The following is an 18278-nucleotide window of genomic DNA, read 5'->3' on the forward strand; positions in this document are numbered from 1 at the left end:
GACCCTTCAGCCAGCGGAGTCTCGTGCGCTGTGGACTTCGTATTCCTCCGATCCGTCCTCGGCGACAGTGACGGTGCTGTTGGGCACCGAAGGGGACTCGGTGTGGCCTCAGGAACCAGAAGGGACCGGTGAAAACGGGTGGATCCGCATGGATCGTGGCAGGGTCAGTCGGTAGGCTACCGGGTTGATGACTGCCTCGACAGGAACGGGCCGATGAATCGGTGGTCCAACTTCTTTACCGGGCGGTCGGACGGGAGGTGTTTGGTGGAGAGCCACACCGGTCTCCAACTGCCAGCGGGGCGTTGCCCGTCGGGAGCGGTCGGCGGACCGCTTGTAGTCCTCCTTTGCCCGATTCAGCTGCTGGCGTACCAACTGTTGGACCGCATGCAATTCCGTCAGGAAGGTCTGCGTTCGGGAACAGGAGAGTCCGGTGGTGCCAGAGGAAGAGCGCGGATGGTACCCACATTGGCAAAGAACGGGTCATCTGAGTAGAGGTGTGCTGAGAGTTGTTAAAAGCAAACTCCGCCAGGGACAGGTAGTCGGCCCAGTTGTCCTGTTGCTGGTTGATGAAGCAACGGAGATACTGTTCCAGTATACCGATGACCTTCTCTGTACCCCGTCGGTCTCCGGATGGTGCGATGACGACAGACATACCTGCACCTCCAACGCGCCATCAGGCTCTTCCAGAAGCGGGCTGTGAACTGAACTCCGGTCCGAAACCACCCTGTCCGGTAGACCATGGAGGCGGAAGATGTGCTGCAGAAAGAGGCGGGCGTTTTGCGGCTGTGGGCAGTCAGCGGCATGGGATGAAGTGTGCCATCTTGGTGAGCATGTCCACCACCACCAGCACCGTGGTGAACCCAGAGGACGGCGGCAGGTCTGTCAGGAAATCCATAGAGATCGCCCCCAGGGTCTGTCGGGTGTCGGCAAGGGCTGGAGGAGCCGGGAGGGGCCCCGTGGCGGTCTTGGCTTGCCGGCACGGCACGCAGGATGTCACGTAGGCATGTATATCATGCCGCACTCGGGCCACCAAAGGTCCGTGTCACCAGGTGGAGGTCTTGAAGAACCCAAAATGTCCTGCTGCAGGGTTGTCGTGGCACTGGGTCATGGCGAGGGCTCGGAGTGGTCCTGTGGGCACATATAATCGCCAAACTTGAGTAAGTCCTCCTCCAAGGTCCAAGGAGACGTGGGGCCCACCTCCGCTCTCCTTTGCTGCGACCAGGCGTCCTGGCGCTGCGCCTCGCACCTGGGCCCGCAAGTCCACTGGCTCCCGTGCTGCGGCCAAGGCTTCTGCCGGCAGCACTGTCCGTGGAGGAAGGGGGTCCTTGGCGCAGAGGTACTCTGGCTTGCGGGACAGGGCATCCGCCCTCCGGTTGTGACCGCTGGGAATGTAGGTCACGCGGAAGTTGAACCGGCAAAACAACGACCACCGGATCTGCCGCTGGTTTAACTTCCGAGCTGTGGTGAGGTGCTCGAGATTCCGATGGTCCGTTCACCTGATGTCGGGCCCCCTCCAGATGGTGTCGCCAAGCCTCGAATGCAGCCTTGATAGCCAGCAACTCTTTTTCCCAGATAGTGTAGTTGCGCTCGGAAGGGTTGAGTTTCCGGGAGTAGTAAGCGCAGGGAAAAAGTGTGCCACCATTCGTCGGAGCCTGTAGCAGCACCGCTCCCAGAGCCACATTGGACGCGTCCGTTTCCACCACAAAAGGCCGGAGCGGGTCGGGATGCCTCAGGACGGGTTCCGTGACGAAGGCTTTCTTGAGGGCTGTGAATGCTTCTTGCTGCGGGGGACCCCACCGGAATGCAACCTTCTTCCTGAGGAGCTGGGTAAGTGGAGCTGTCGATTAGCTGCTTGTAGCTGCTCTAACTGCTGCTGTACCTGCTGCTGATCCATCTTTGGTAGAAGATGTTTTAGTCAGGTCTTGGACAAAATGTTCTGTTTCCCTTCCCCCAATACTCCCAGCAAAGAGTCCGTCAGAGGCCTTCCTTTTTTTTTTCCCTTTTATTTACATAGATACATGTCCTGGCCACGTCTACCCACGGGCCTGCCAAGTTTCTGGAGATAACGAGGAAATTATAGATAAGGCCAGAATTACTCACGAATATATTCTTTCCTCCATTGAATTCATTAGCTCGCGCCAACTCATTACTTTGTCCAAGACAAAAAACCAGGAAGTCCCGCCTCCTATTTATAGTCTCTGCAGATGTCACTGCATGACAATTATGACTTGGCTTTGTCCCAACTCTTCCGCTGCTGCGCACGGCGATTACGTCTACGTGACCTTGCATCGCTCCAAAACTGTTCTTGGGGCGTTGCCAAATCAGAAGGAGGCTCCATGGAATCAGGCTGTGCCGGCCCCTCCCCATCCCTTTGAGTGGGTGCCAGGGAGGGAAAGGGCTCAAGAGAAGCAGGGCTGGCCAGGTCTTCTCCCTCACTTTCTGAATCATCCGAGTCCAGGAGTCCGGGTCCAGGAACCTGGGTCACAACAACAGCGTTCCGTGCACCTTTGGCATTGAGTCATGCTGGCCACATGACCACGGAGATGTCTTCGGACAACGCTGGCTCTTTGGCTTTGAAACGGAGATGAGCACCGCCCATAGAGTCGGCAACGACTAGCATGTATGTGCGAGGGGAACCTTTACCTTTACCTTATGAAGCTTTTGTGAAGGATACTGAATGGGCTAAACAAGCTCGTTGCCATTAGGAAGTTTATGAAACCCATCTCTATTACTCCGTGCCTGCAAGCTCAAAAACCTCAGTGTGCCTCCAACTTGTGGAGGAATGAATATAGGAGAACAAATTTTTGTGAAATCTAGACAGGATGGAATTCTTAGTAAATCCCAAATAGATGACATCTTCCACAGATAATCCTCCACATTTCCCATCATTTTTGCTATATTTTCCTTTTCATGCACTTGACACGTACACAGTAAAAAATCCATTAAGGAAGGGGAAAAATGAATCAGCAATGAAAGTTGTTCAGAAATATCTCCATTGGGAAGCCTCCTCAGTCCATTAGATTCAGTGGAATTTAGTTCTAAGTAAACATGCTTACGAATTCTGCCATTAAGGGATTTTGTTAATTGACGGATGCAAACTCATATGAGTAATCAAGTAGGATTTATTGATTGATAGCCTTAACTGAGAGATCAGTAAAACTCACCTAACCAAAGATCTGGATCTTTCTCTGATTCACCGAGCACCCAACATCCAATGAACAAACAGAGGCGATGAAAATCTTGCGGCACTGACACAAATTATAAATGCTCCAATGCTGACTTTTCCCTGTTGCTTGGTTATTGGCATATTGGTCCCCACGAACTGATCATAGATGGAGTTGGAACAGCATTCTCTTGCCTATGAGATTGAGGTTGTATCTCCATCAGGATCCTCCTAGAACTGAAGAGAGGAGGAGATGCTCTGCTTCCTAACCAGTGGTGGGATTCAAATTTTTTTACTACTGGTTCTGTGAGTGTGGCTTGGTGGGCGTGGCAGGGGAAAGATACTGTAAAATCTCCATTCCTCCCCAATCCAGGGGAAGGTTACTGCAAAATCCCCATTTCCTCTCGATCAGCCGGGACCTGGGAGGCAGAGAATAGTCAGAATTTTGACTACCGGTTCTCCGAACTACTCAAAATTTCCGCTACCGGTTCTCCAGAACTGGTGAGAACCTGCTGAAACCCACCTCTGTTCCTAACTCAAGGCATGGCAGAGACTGAATTCTTGTACGCGGAACCTTTTCTCTTGGTGGCACTGATCAGCCAATGTTTCTTGCAAAGCAGCACACTTACCATGTAATTTCCTGCTGAACTTAGCAAGAGAGAAAGCACCGTCTACTCTATTGTGCAACAGATCTTGCAAGCTGCCACAGCATGAAACAAACACTGTACCATACAGAGCAGGGTGAGGTGATGAGGAGGAAGAAAGACTGCAAAGCTAAAATGAGTGACTGGAAATTATATTCCACTGATACACCAAGCATTTTGATGTCGGTGTATGTTTTTCTACTGTTTATTTTTCTCACTCCGGCTGGGTTTTCTGTGCCTGACATCTCATTACAGCTCTGCTCCAGGAGAAAAAGACAGCAGAGGAGAAAAAAGCCCCCCCCCCCACACACAACTGTCTCCCTTCTGGAATGAGCTTTGGTTATCAGCAAAACATGTTTCTGGGGAAGGAGCGAGGTAAAGAAATACAAGCAGGAAGATGTATATGCAAGCAGACATAAGGCTAGAGTTTAAGGACAGCAAGATGAGGAAAGATGAACTGGACCCACTGAAAACAGAGAGAACGGAATGCTGGGCAGAGTAGATAGAGAGAAAAGAGAGATGGAAGTAGATTAGATTGCTCAAGCAAGAAGCAGGATTTGCTGGCAAATTTTATTCCCCTCTGTGCCAAAACCAGCCAAGCAATCGAGTGGGCCTTAGCACTCAGCTTCTGCAGTCACAGATAAAGCTCTGAGCCTGGTGCCCAGGTACGTTTGCATTCTGCTCCACTATGGAATTATCCTCCTGACTGTTTCTGCTGCCAAGCTCCTCCCTTAGCTTGGGAGATGCTGAAATGTTTAGCAACCGTGAGACTTGGATTCAAGATCAAGGATGTCCTCAGGAAAATGCCTGGGATTTCTCTTTCATTCTCTTCCAGTGCTCGATCTGGCTAGTAGCTGCAGGATGACTGTGAAACTGCTATTTAGCATGTTTGTTTATTTATTGCTTTGTTAAATCAACCATTAGCTAAAACGCTTTCCCTGAAGAATTCAAGCCAATCAGTCTTCTGGAGTGCTGTAGGGAAGTGTAAAAGAGCAGCCTTTTCTCATCTCTCTGGCACAATGGCCTGGTGACAGCATTTGACACTGGACGTTCAGTTAGGATGTGAGAAACAATAATTTAATAATATATTAATTTTTTATGCCACCCAACTCCCAACTCTGGATGGTTGCTAGATGTAGGGAGAGTAGGTGTTGCTAGATATGGTGCCAAGCTTGGCAGTATTGCTGCTTAATTTCTGGAGATAATCTCTTTTTCTAAAATTACTTTTGAAAGCCTAAATACAGAGACCCAGAAGCTTAAGTCAGGGGCATCTGAGAATCGTCATAATATCTTCTAACAGATAACTTGAAAAAGATACCCTTATGATCTGTTGTTAGTCCTGAAACCTACCAATGACTCCCCTACAATCATTCATTTTATAAGTATGCATGGGAGAAAACTGGCTTTAAAAATCTCAGTTCCATTTCTTTTTTCCCCCCACTTTCCAAATGATCTTTAAGGCAATAATTTGCTTTTCTACATTTTTAGGATATGTGTGCTTTGCTAAAATATTCTTTAAAAAAACCACCCTTCACTGGAAATTTCACCCAGCATCTCCAGTCTTGGTATTTTTTGCCAGCACACAATCTGTTTCACTCTGGAAAGCTCACAGTTAGATTTTTCTGCTCAGCTGTCCAGCCTTTCCTTTTTGTCAGAATTCCTGCTATTCTCCAAAGATGATACTGAGCCTGCTACATATGTGCAGCCTTGAACAGACATTATGCTAAACTGCCTGTTTTTACTCAGCTCTCAATAAGACCTTAGAACAAGATCTAAAGTATGATATTCAAGCTTTAAGGTACGTAATGGGGATTCTTCATCCATTTACAAGGAGGATAATGCTGTGGTCTACTTGGCTCACATGATGGCTCTGGATGTGGTTATATCTGAATAGAGGAGGATCTTTCTTTTAGCCATTCTTTTTTAAAGAGAAACAATGCAGGTTTTGTTTAGTTTTTTTTTTGTCTGGCATTTTCTTCTAAGTTTCCCACAATGAATGAATCTGGATAACAACAGAGTAATAACTAAGCAAAGGAGGGATATGGATAGACTATACCGGGGTAGTCAACCTTTTTATACCTACCGCCCACTTCTGTATCTCTGTTAGTAGTAAAATTTTCTAACCGCCCACCGGTTCCACAGTAATGCGCCATGTATCATCGTCTGCACATGCCTCTCACGCATCGTGGATTGGGTTGGAGGGGGCGCCAGCTACCAGCTCTGCTTGTCTATTACAGCTGGGTGGTGTGCGGGTAAATGTGCGAGCTATTCTGGGACAAGACTCTTGTTTGCGGTCACACTATAGTGCCATTTAGTTTCACTTAGGTAACATAAACTAAACTTATGCACAGCCGATACAAATAATATATTTTCAGAACTTTAAATTGTCATGGGGAATTTTATGAATCCTAATGAAAATGTTTTTAAATGCTATGATTTTTTTTTTAAAAAGTCAATTAAATTAAAAAAAAGAAAAGTGTTTCAGTATCGGACAAAACCCCTACCGCCCACCATGAAAGCTGGAACGCCCACTAGTGGGCAGTAGGGACCAGGTTGACTGGACTGTACCAACACTAAATGAAGAGCTATTTATGTAAAAAAAAATAAAAAGCATGCACTACATCCAGATTCTCCCCTTAGTCCAGCTGCTTACAGCTAATGGTTATATAGCAAGAAATGAGAAAGTTCTAACCCTCGGCTTAAAAATTCCATCTTAGACACAAACACAGAAATCAGTAGTGAAGTTTCATAGGAAAGCTAAGCAAATTAAAATATTATTATTATTATTATTATTATTATTATTATTATTATTATTATTATTATTATTATTATTATTATTATTATTATTATTATTATTATATTAATGGAGTACATCTGCAATCCAATGCCTGATCCCTGGGAGTCAGCTCCACTGAAGTTTGATATGCTTATTCATGGCTGCAGACTGAGGTTCAACTTGTAAAAATCCATTAAGGTTTAATGGAAGATCTTCACCCAGTTGGAAGGCTACTGTACCCTTTTAATTAATAATGCAAACAATCACGCAGGGAAGTGTTTTACATTGCTAGCATGAAGCCAGAAACCCATCAGAAGGAAGGAAATACTCAGACCTGCCTGATTATTCTCTTTCTATCATTTTTCTCTCTCTTAGCATTTCCCCCACAAGTATAGAGTCTGTGGTTTTTTGTGTGTTTTTTTAATCAACCAAGTGTCGGTCCATTACTTGTATTAGGAATTGACTGACAACCTTGTCACCCAAGCCTGACATTGTAGGCCGAGAGAGAATGATTGGCTCAAAGTCATCCAGATGGTTTTCATGCTTGAGGCAGGATTAAAATTCACAGTTTCCTGGTTTATAGCCTGGTGCCTTAATCACTAGACCAAACTGGCTCTCACTCTTCATATCAAATTCTTGTTACAAGTGCATCTTTTACAAACAACATTTGAAAGCCTCATTATCACTTCCTTTACTTGCCATAATTAGGACGGATCAATTATTTCACGGCATCAAATGACTTCATTATTCCAGATCTTGAAAAAAATATCCCAAGGCTGTGTTCTCATAATATCCCTTTTACTCTACTTTGGGAAGAGGGCTGGAAGGAAGCTGGATGTGTTCCTCACTAAACAAAGTAATTGTTGCTTTTCTAACAATGCAGCTTTGGACATGTCTACTCAGTTATAAACGCTGTTACATTCAATGGAATTTACCCATACGAAAGCAGACATTTGACACTACAGCCTAAAAACTTCGATTTCTCATGAGTTGTCTCATTAATAAGCAATGCTGGAGCCATACTTGGTTGGTGTAGGTGTGAACTGTACTAAGAACGAATGAATGACTCCAAATCCATCCTGCTATAATACTACCTACCCCGCAGGCATATCACTTAGTCCCTTAATTTGGAGAAACAGCAAGAATTTTGAGAATCTATTCTGTGGGCTGTCCCTGCTCTGAAATACTCGCACCGATTCACAGGCAGGATTAGCACTCCCTCGAAAGATTTGAAATACATATAAAGCAAGATGTTTTAGACACTCCTATTCGTCTGATCTGCAACCTCCTCTGTGGAAAAGAAATCAAAGTCCTCCAGCCGCACATTCTTCCTGCTAAAATCAAGACAAAAGATTCGAAATCACAAATTAGACTAGGCTCCAGAATCAAGATCAAAATGCAAGGGAGGACACCAATGTAATTGAGTAACGTTCTTCTTCGTCTGAAACTGTATTCGGATGAACATTCTTTCCTCTGTAAAACTTAACTTGTGATCTCTTTGATTGTATAAGCTGGGGGTGGGGGGAAGAAAGCCTTTTTCCCAAAGAGATTTACTGTTTCCAATCAACAAATGTAAATCAAGCAGAAACCACGGCTCACTAGAATACCTAAATGCAAAGGCGCCACTTCTTGGAATGCCGGCTAAGTGCATTTTCTTAGAATTCCTGGAGGACATGTTTTTGCATGCTTTTGAAGAACAAAAAAAGGCAAGACTTTCCTATATAAGGGGCTGTTGAGAGAGACTCAAACTGCTGCCACCTCCAACTGCTGATGTTTGTATATTGCATTCTTGGAATAAACTTCACCTCTGATTCAAGCAACTGCCTTCTTTATTCCCGGCTTAGAAACAAACCTGGTAAGACTTTTGCCAAGTGAAGGTGAGCGTGTGAGTGTGCAAAGTTCCATTTGTGCAAACAGCGGGCGTGTGCACACAACCATCCCCTCTCCCCCTTGCCACCACCTCCACTGCTGATCCACAGAGCCAGAAAGATTGGGGACTGCTGGTATAACTGATTGAAACTAAAATAAAATACTCTAATTAATACACTTAGCTTTTTCTTTTTTTAAGTGAACCATTTACCATAAACAGGGAGCACTCACTCAAACTTCCCTAGGGTGGGAACCTACAACTCTGGTGCCCCTACAGAACAAACGTGGGATTGCTTCCCAACCAAGATAATAAAAAGACTCTTCAATGCTGAATGCACAATGGGTAGAGGATCATATGTGAACAGCGTGTATCCATACATCCAATTACCAGTCTTTTCATTCAGCTTTGAATCATGGGCTCTGAATTAGACATGGGCTATGTTTCAGAGGTTTCAAAAGACGGCTAGTTTATAGTCAGACTATGCTAGGTAACCTGTGCCCATCCAATTGTTACAAGGGTCTAGTTTCCATCAGCCGTGGCCAGCCCTGACAAGCATCAGAATATTTGAATGAAATTGGGAGATCGCAGTTCCTCTCTGCTTTCTACATGAGAATTTTGAATTACAGACCTAACTAGAGAAGGAGGTGTCAGCCGCTCTACTGCAGGAGTGATCTAAAGAATAAGATCTTGGAAGTATGGGGGTCTCATTAGCCTTTACTTGGGAGCTTCTTGAGAAGTTCTGTGTATTTCCCCAGTGCTGAAAATCTTTATATCATTTAGATTATTCTCTCTAAATCCTGGCTTCTAAATTTTCAAGGACGGTAGTATCTAGGGAAACATATGACAAGATTTTTTGTGTTCCCATATTTCTATAATTTTATTTATTCTTTTATATATCTCTTAAATTGATAAACTGTACTCTTCTCCAACCAAATTCTCAGAGCGATGCACAATATAAACAACATAAACAACATAATAAAAACCTGTAATATCGGAGCAAAAATCATATCACACAATAAAATGTGAAAATATCTCTGCTATTACAATGAAATAATGATATAGTGCGCAAGTGTAAAAACACAGCAGATTAAACCATTCTTTACCCAAGCCGTACATAACAAAGGAGCCAGTCTCACCTCCCTCAAAAGGGATTTCTACAATCGGGGTGCTCTTGATTCAAATTCACAAAAATCCTACCTTTCTATGTGGCAGAACATATCACAAGGACTCAGAGAATGACCATAAATTACCTCTGAAGTGGTTCATAGAGCTATAGACAGTTCTTCAGTGGCACCACACTGTTACAAAAATTAGCATTGGGCGCATTAAGCATCTGGATGATGACAGGCCTTCTTTTTTTTGTTTTTTTTTAAAGGAACAAGTTTGTAGTTTTTAAGCAACCGAAGATAAGGTAGCTGCTCTTTGTGCAACTCCTGATCAAAATCTCAGAAGCTATAAAGCAGGCAGAGCAAGAGGCCCACCAGTCATAAGGTAAAATACTATCAGACATCTTTCTGCTAACCCCTTGCCCTAAAACTTATATGTTTGATTATCTCTCACTTTCATTATTGTAACCTTTCCCCTCTGGCCTTTTTCAGTCACCCTTCTGTCCTCTCAGCTCTCTTTAAACCTCTCCTATCAAAATTGTTTATTACTTATTTCACTTAGGCCACTGTCCAGTTTGAGGCCTCCAATTGCACCAACCTCAACTGAATGAAGTTCTAGTGCTCTTTTATATGCTCCACTCTATGTTGGTTTTGCTCCTTAATACACACTGTGCCTTTCCTCCACAAATACCACAATTTCCTTAAGGGCTTTGGTTGTACACTTAGAGCAAGGTTGGCTAACCTTTTGGGTTGGGCGTGTGAAAAGTTCAGAAAATGCCTCCCTTGGCTCCGCTGGCATCTCTCTCTCTCTCTCCCTCCCTCCCTCCCTTCCTCTCTCTCCTCCCTCTCTCTCTTTCTCTCTCTCTCCCCCTCAGAGAGAGAGAGAGAGAGAGAGAGAGAGAGATTCCAACAGTCAAGGGAGGCATTTTCTGAATTTTTCACATGCCCAGCCCAAAAGGTTAGCCATCACTAAGAATGCTCAGATGAAAGAGAAACAATCCATAACAAAGAGTAATAAATTAAATTATTTAAATTTATTACTTCATTGATAAATACATAATTGTAAATATTTTTCAAAATGCCTAGCTGAGCCAACTCCAGGTCGCACAAGGCCTGGAAACTTCAGAGAATGCTCTTGCAATTACCGAAAAGAACTGGAAAGGTCTCCCTGTTCTCATGCGCAGTTCAGAAGCTCCAAAGGCCTTGTGAGAGGGCCCTGCTCTCATGGGGCCTCTGAAGTCTCTGGAAATTGTGTGAGAATGCTTGCGCAGTTTTTGGAGGCCTCAAGAGGCCATGTGAGAGAGCAGCGCACTCTCACGTGACTTCCAGAGTGTCCGGGGGCTTGGCGTGTCACCAAGAATGGCAAGGCATGTCAACTGTGACCTATGCAGCACAGGCTTGCCATCACCGTCTTACAGCCAATGTAAGCATTTTTATTTATTAAATTTATTTGCCGCCCATTTTGTTTCACATTGACTTTGTTTTCGCATTGTTTGCTCCTGACTAGAGGGATCTTTTTACATAACAAATCATTGGAATTGGCTAAGGAATTGGAATTGGGAATTAATTCATCATTTAACTAGGTATGTCGAATGATGTTGACCAAACCTAGAGTAGGTTACATGTGTGGGTCTGTACCTGAGGGCAAAATAGACTTGAACCATACAAGGAGGTCATGATGTGTGGAGTGGAAAATTCTGGTAGTCCTGAAAGTCTGTAGAGATTCTCAGTCATCCAGGTCATGTTTGTCCCAAAAGTGCTATTTCAGGAGGCAACTGGAAAAAGCACCTTTGGGACAACCATGACCTGGATGACTGAGAATCTCTACAGACTTTTAGCTATACAATTTGGGATGAACACTCTCTGAATGGTGTGGGAGTAGGAATGGATTTCCAGAGGGGGAAAAAATTGCAGATTACAGGAACCAGGAGCGCTACTCAGGTGACCTTGAGGACACAGATAAACCTCTGAGTTTCAACCACCCCCTAAAAGGATGCAAATGACCCGTTGTCTGCAAGAAATATAAATCCTTCCATTCCCCACTATTCTATCAGAGCTGAAGAAGCTTCTTGGATAAGAAGTGAATCATCTTCAAAGAAAAAACAGGAAAGTCCAGTTACCTCCTGAAAGGATACCCTCATACAAGCTTTATATGGGTTGCTTACAACATTAGGAAACCTTTCTCCTTGCAGTATTGCAAATATGAAACATAGAACGGCTGAAGGAGGCTAATGTTGTGGATTAATGCCTGCCTCCCCACCTGCCATACTCCTCCCTATATGCCATGCTCCTGAGCCATAACGCACCTGCAACCAACAATCCATGAAATGAAAATCAATTACACACTGGAAAATTTGTTGACAAGTGTTTGGTCCTTTGTCCTTATTCCCAATCGTATAATCAAGCTTTACTTGTATGCAGTAATGTCTGGCGACGTTCTTTGCATGACAGCCTTGTCTCTCCTTTTTCGCTCTTTTGTCTTCCCAAGGTTAGTTTGGCTCTGTAAAATCGCTTCTTAGGGGCAAGGGCCTTTAGGACTCAACTCTCCCGTGCTATATCCCATGTAACATGTGTGGGATAGTGCATACCAATATTGGCTATTTAGGGTTTCCACTTGAGGGGGGAGCAAAACATGGCCGAGGCAGGCTAGCCCGTAGGCAATCCAGTAATACCGAATATTCTGGTAAATCAAACAAAAATGGATAAATCTATTCAGTCTGTGTAATTAATGCAGTACTGAGAATACACTGTTGTTCCATTAAATGTCACATCTCCATATCCCTCATGGAAGCCTTCCTTTTCCACCAATTTGTCTGGATCAAATACATGAACTTGTATGGATCATTTGCTCCTTTGTGAGCTGACGGATCACACCGGGGAATTGCGTTTCTCATTTGCACGCAATCTGTGCGGGGGCAAAACCTTTGTGACTCTCCGCAGATCTGCTTCCTAACCTGGCATTCTTCACTTCATTTCCCCTCCCCCACCCTGCTCCTTCACCATGGACCTTGAGCCATTATTGGAGATCCTCGCTTTTATTTTATTTGTTTGGCTGTGATTTGCCCTTTAGAAATGAGAGGCTTAAACAGCTAGACCACTTCAGCAATGGTAAAAGAAATGTAGTTTCTCTTTGGATGAGACAAACCAGCAATAGTATCCCAATGCAAAAGCAAACACATATCAAGCTGGGTTATTTTTCCCCATGATATCCACAGCCAATCTTAGCAAGGTGGAACCTTCTGTTCTGCAGCAGCCTTGAAGCTCTAACTTCAGCCAAGAGCAGTAGGCATCAAAACAATTCAGTGGTGCTAATAAACATATTTCATATCTTCTACTCCACATCAATACCTGTATCGAGCTACTACTACCAGAGATTTCTTTCCAAAGAGACAACAAATTGTAGAAGCTGGAAAACAGCCACTTTTCCCCGTAACAGTTTTCCTGCCTGTTGTTTATTTAATGCTGCACATTCTCCCGCCCCCAACAAAGCATCTTTCCAAAGCCACAGACATGCAGGGTTCAACTTGGGCCACAATGCCTTACTGCGTCCACACAGTTGCCATAGCATTCATTGCCATACACCTAGGCAAATTCAGGTTTCCAACAGTTTTAAAAAAATTTGCCTTTGAGGATACAGAATGGTAAATTATTTCCTTAGCAGCTATTTTGTTAACTCTGCTGTGAATCATCCACGCATTTTTACGATTCTTTCTACAATGGAGACATCACGGTATAGTGGTTAAGATGCTCGCCTAAGAGCAGGGAGATTTCGGGTCTGGTCCTCCCTTAAGCATGGAAGCCAGCTGGGCAATCTTAGGCCAGTGACTCCATCTCAATCTCAATTCCATCTCCGGCTTTACAACAAACCAACTGATAAACAAAGCCTCTTGTTGCGACATGCACTGATAGCTTTGCTGGAAGGACTAGCTGAGCACAGTGCAAAACAAAGCACACATTGCAAACATATGGGAACGAGAAGGAGAAGGATGAGGAGAGGAGAAGAGAAGAAGAAGGGGAAGGGCAACAACAACATGGAATTGCAATCTCCACCCATCAGAGATAATGACATGTTGGATTTACATATTCTTCTAATCAATAAGTTTGGACCTTGAATTAATTCCATTTAATAGAGACATAAAGGCATTAGGATATACCATAGGCACACTGTATACTGGATGCAAAAACACTCAAAATCTTAAGGTACCTGTTGCCCAAGTTCCCAGTTGTTGCTCTAAGATGAGTCCTACTGGATCATCAGTCTAAAGCTTTATCTCTCTCAACATTCTTCATCACATAGAACTCAAAGGTCTTTGGGAAACTCATCTCCAGGGTATAAAATGTTTCCAACTGTTGCTTCATAGGAACTCGTATTTTGGACATGTTAACTTTGATACTCAAAGTATATTAGTTATTCAAAATAGTTCTCTTTGATTCCTGTATATATTTTCCACAACGGTTTGTTTGTTTTTTTAACCAATCGTTTACATTGATTAAATAGGTGGGCAATTATTTCATCATTTAATGATATATGTCAAATGATATTAACTAAACCTAGACTAGGTGTCATCAGCTTGGACATAAGTGTTGCCCCACTGAGTTATGTGGTATGGGAGCGTAGGATATGAAAACGGTTTGGGACAGTTTGGGAGGGATCGGTGAAATCTCAGAAGATGCTGATGTTGAGCAATGAATAGCTACAGTGATGAAGCAATGGAGGGAGTACGGCTGGATGCAGGAGTCTGGCCCTTCCAGGAGAAAGGAGGCTCATTTTGTTGAAAGTGCCTTCCTTCTAAACTATCTGCCTCCTTTCTAGGTCTGGAAGGTGGTCTCAGGCTGTTGCCGTTGAAGGTCACATCTCTGGGTGGTAAGGCCACATTCATCCAAACCCTGTCGGTAGATGAGTGTGTAGACCTGCCAGGCATCATTGCAACGAAGCCCAGTTGGACACAGACATGGATATCACCATGGCAAGATTTATCCTTCTCTGTTCAGCAGAGGTTGGGAAGGGGGAGGGGGGTTGTGATGTTTTGTGACACCTTAATTGTGATTAGATATGCCGCTTCATAAATAACCAGGTATGAAGGCCTGAACGTTGAAATTGGGCCACAGAGTCAAACTATGGCTGCTGGTGTGTACTGACCATCCTGCTACTCAGCAGCAACCCTACCTGAAAAATTAGATCTCATTGCCAGGTTGGTGTTGGAGTCCCAAAGCTATTAGAAATGGGGTGGGGGTGTTTCATTATGCCCTGAGTGTGGGATTTAGATAGGACTAGCATGGCACGTCCTCCGTGGTAACTATGCCTTTGTCCCAGGTGATTTCTAAGCTAGCATATATACAGGCAGTCGCATGTTAGTTCTGGTGTTGGCCTTAGACCAGGTGAGATGTGTTTGGACGTTGGAAGACAAGATAATCAAGGTCAGGTTATTATATGGCCGATAGATGGATTATGCTCTTGTGGAACCAATTAGGGTGGCTTGATGGACCCTATGGGTTTTCTAATGATGCTTGGGAGATTTTTCTCAGGGACCAGGCAGAAAGTCCTGTCACGTGCTTTTCTGAATTCTGGAACTCAGAGACAGGAAAGGTGTTGGACAAGACTGCTCCCATGTGGCCTCTCTGTAGTCACTGATCCTGCTTCTTCTCCAGAAGCTGAAGGGTCAGAAGAGATGCCTAGACCAATATTATGGAAACGAAGAGTGAATACAACTGAACATGGAGGTGTTAAGAACAGATTCTTGCGCAGTGCCTTATACAAGCTTATCCGCAGCCTTCTGCTGAGGAGCAGGTGGGAAGTTTTTCTTGCAGGCTGCTGTGATACACTTTGAAGTCCTTGTTGACACCATCGCTCATATTCACTTTATATTGGAAGCCAGTACAGCAAGATTAGTGAGGTTACATCTTGAGAAATCATCCTGGATTCTTTTGAACTCATAGTCTAAGGAAGTGGATAGGGTAGCTTAAGACCCATCATTGTGCATTGAACCCAGAAACTTCATTTTGAAAAGGAAAAAAAAAATCCCTCTTTACTGGAAGGGGTGCAACTATTTGACTTGATGGAGGCAGTGATGCACCCCTCCTAGCAGAGGATCTCTCCAACAGCAGTTGTTGACAACTTTTGTCCCTTTTCTTATCTTCTCATTAGAGGGGAGATTTTTGAAGAAGATAGTGTGGCTTCAGTCGTCACATATCCTAGATAAAATGAATTATCTTGATCCCTCACAGATTTCAACATGGGTCATTCCAGTGAATGACTGTCATCAGGATCCACAAGAAGGGAGTTCATATCTGGTCCAATGGGGCATTTTGGTGACATTGAATAATACTGACTGTGGTATTTTGCACCCTTTGTGAGGCTGAGGGCATCATTATATGGTGATCCTGATTCTCCCTAAGAGGGCCGTTCCAATTGGTAGCTGGAAGGGAGGAATAGTTGAGCTTGTTGAACTTATAGTTGAACTCTTTAAATTGGCAGACAACACCAAGCTGGGGGGTGGGGGGGAGACGTAGCTAATACTTTTTGAAGATAGTCTCAAGATCCAGAATGATCTTGACAGACTTGAGCAGTGGGCCCCATCCAACAAGATGCAGTTCAGTGGTGAGAAAAGTAAGGTCCTGCACTTAGGCAGGAAAAATCAAATGCACAGGTGCAGAACAGGTGGTGCTTGGCTCAATAATCGTAAGTATGAGAGGGATTTAGGTGTCCTAGTGGATCATTGCAACTGCCCCCCAAAAAATCAATGCAATCTTAAGCTGCATCAACAGAGGGATAGCGTCAAGACAATGAGAAGCAATAGTACCATTTTACACTGCACTAGTGAGACCATACTTGGAATGGTCTGTATCCAGGTCTGGTCACCATGATGCAAAAAAAGATGTTGAGATCCTAGAAAGTGTGCAGAGAAAAGCAACAAAGATGATGAAGGGTCTGGAGGCTATCTCGCATGATGAACAATTGAGGAACCTGTCTAGCCCCGTGATGGCGAACTTATGGCACGCGTGCCCAAAGTGGCAGATGTCGCCTGGCACACTCGGTCTTGCCTGTTTGTCTTCCGGGTTTCTGGCATGCAGGCACGCATGACGATCAGCTATCCTTCGCACGTGCAGCAGTGCCAAAAACCGGTGTGCACATGCGCGCTGGCCAGCTCATTGTCAGATGCGCATGCACACCAGTACCCGGAGGTTCAGCTTTTCCAGAGCGCGATCCCTTTGCGTGTGCAGCGATGCCAAAAACTGGCATGCGCATGTGCGTTGGTCAGCTGATCGTCAGGCACACATGCGCGCTAGAACTCAGAAATTTGACTTTTCTGGAGCGCGGCCCTGATGAGTGTGTGTGCGCGTGGGACAGTTCCACACAACCTTTTCAGCACTCGGTTCGCCATCACTGGTCTAGCCTATCAAAGAGAAGGCCTGTGGGGACATGATAACTGTCTTCTAATAGTTCAGGGGCTAACGCAAAGAAGAAGGGGTTGCCTTATTCTCTACAACAACAGAGGGCAGGAGAAGAATGGATGGAAGCTTGTCAAAGAGAGATACAACCTAGAATTAAGGAAAAAAATTCCAACAATGGGAACAATTAATAAATAGAATGGCTTGTCTCCTGGGTCTCCATCAGGGGAGGCTTTCAAAAATAGACCAGAGAACCATTTGGCTGGGATGGAATAAAACTCCTGCCTTGAGAAGGGAGTTGAACTAGAAGACCTCCAAGGTCCCTTCCAGGCCTATGATTCTATGATCCCTTTGTACTTATTATGATGTATGGCTACCAGAGTTCAGTTCTCTCTCTCAAGTTATTTAATGTCTACATAAATCCATAAATTGGAGTGAGCTATTCTTTATGTGCTGATTATATTCAATTATATATCGCTATCCCAGGCAAGGCTCAAGATAGAGTGGAAGTTCTTGGGGTTTTTTTTGGTTTACATTTATATCCCGCCCTTCTCCGAAGACTCAGGGCGGCTTACAGTGTATAGGGCAATAGTCTCATTCTATTTGTATATTTTTTTACAAAGTCAACTTATTGCCCCCCCAACAATCTGGGTCCTCATTTAAAAGTTCCTTTAAAAGTTGTGAGGAACTAGATGGAACAATAGCAACAACAACAAAAATAATTCTGAATCAGAATAAGATGGAAGTGCTGTTTCTAGATAAACAATCTTTCCCCCAGTTCTTAGATCAGGTCTAAAAGGACCACGTTCTCCTTAAGAAACCAGATTTACAAGTCGAGGTGCTCACGACAATAGATTCAAACTTAATGTCAACCGCTTCAATCTTGATTGCAGAAAATATGACTTAAGTAACAGAGTTGTTAATGCCTGGAATACACTGCCTGACTCTGTGGTCTCCTCTCCAACTCCTAAATGCTTTAACCAAAAACTGTCTACCATTGACCTCACCCCATTCCTAAGAGGACCATAAGGGGCGTGCATAAGTGCACAAAAGTGCCTACCGTTCCTGTCCTATTGTTTCCTTTCAATATATGTTCCTGTATATAATGTTGTGACAAAATAAATAAATAAAAAATAAATAAACAGTAGAGGGAGACCATGACTATGGGAACTTTTGCACAACTTCAACAGTTGAAGTCCTTTTTCAACCAGGAAGTCCTTATGACAGTGACTCATGCTCTTGTTGCCTTGCAATCAGACTGCTGTAATGCACACTACACGAGGTTGCTTTTGAACACGATTCAGATTGTGACAGTCCTGCTGTGGCTGGA

General features: G+C 44.2%; 1 protein-coding gene across 2 annotated transcripts in view; it reads right to left on the reverse strand.

Annotated features, from left to right (window-relative positions):
• Positions 1 to 18278, reverse strand: part of ASIC1 (acid sensing ion channel subunit 1) — a 348048-nt gene that overhangs the window by 236116 nt on the left and 93654 nt on the right. The gene's annotated exons all lie outside the window — the stretch shown is intronic.

Source organism: Ahaetulla prasina, chromosome 2 (assembly GCF_028640845.1).
Source record: "Ahaetulla prasina isolate Xishuangbanna chromosome 2, ASM2864084v1, whole genome shotgun sequence".
NCBI classification, from domain to species: Eukaryota; Metazoa; Chordata; class Lepidosauria; order Squamata; family Colubridae; genus Ahaetulla; species Ahaetulla prasina.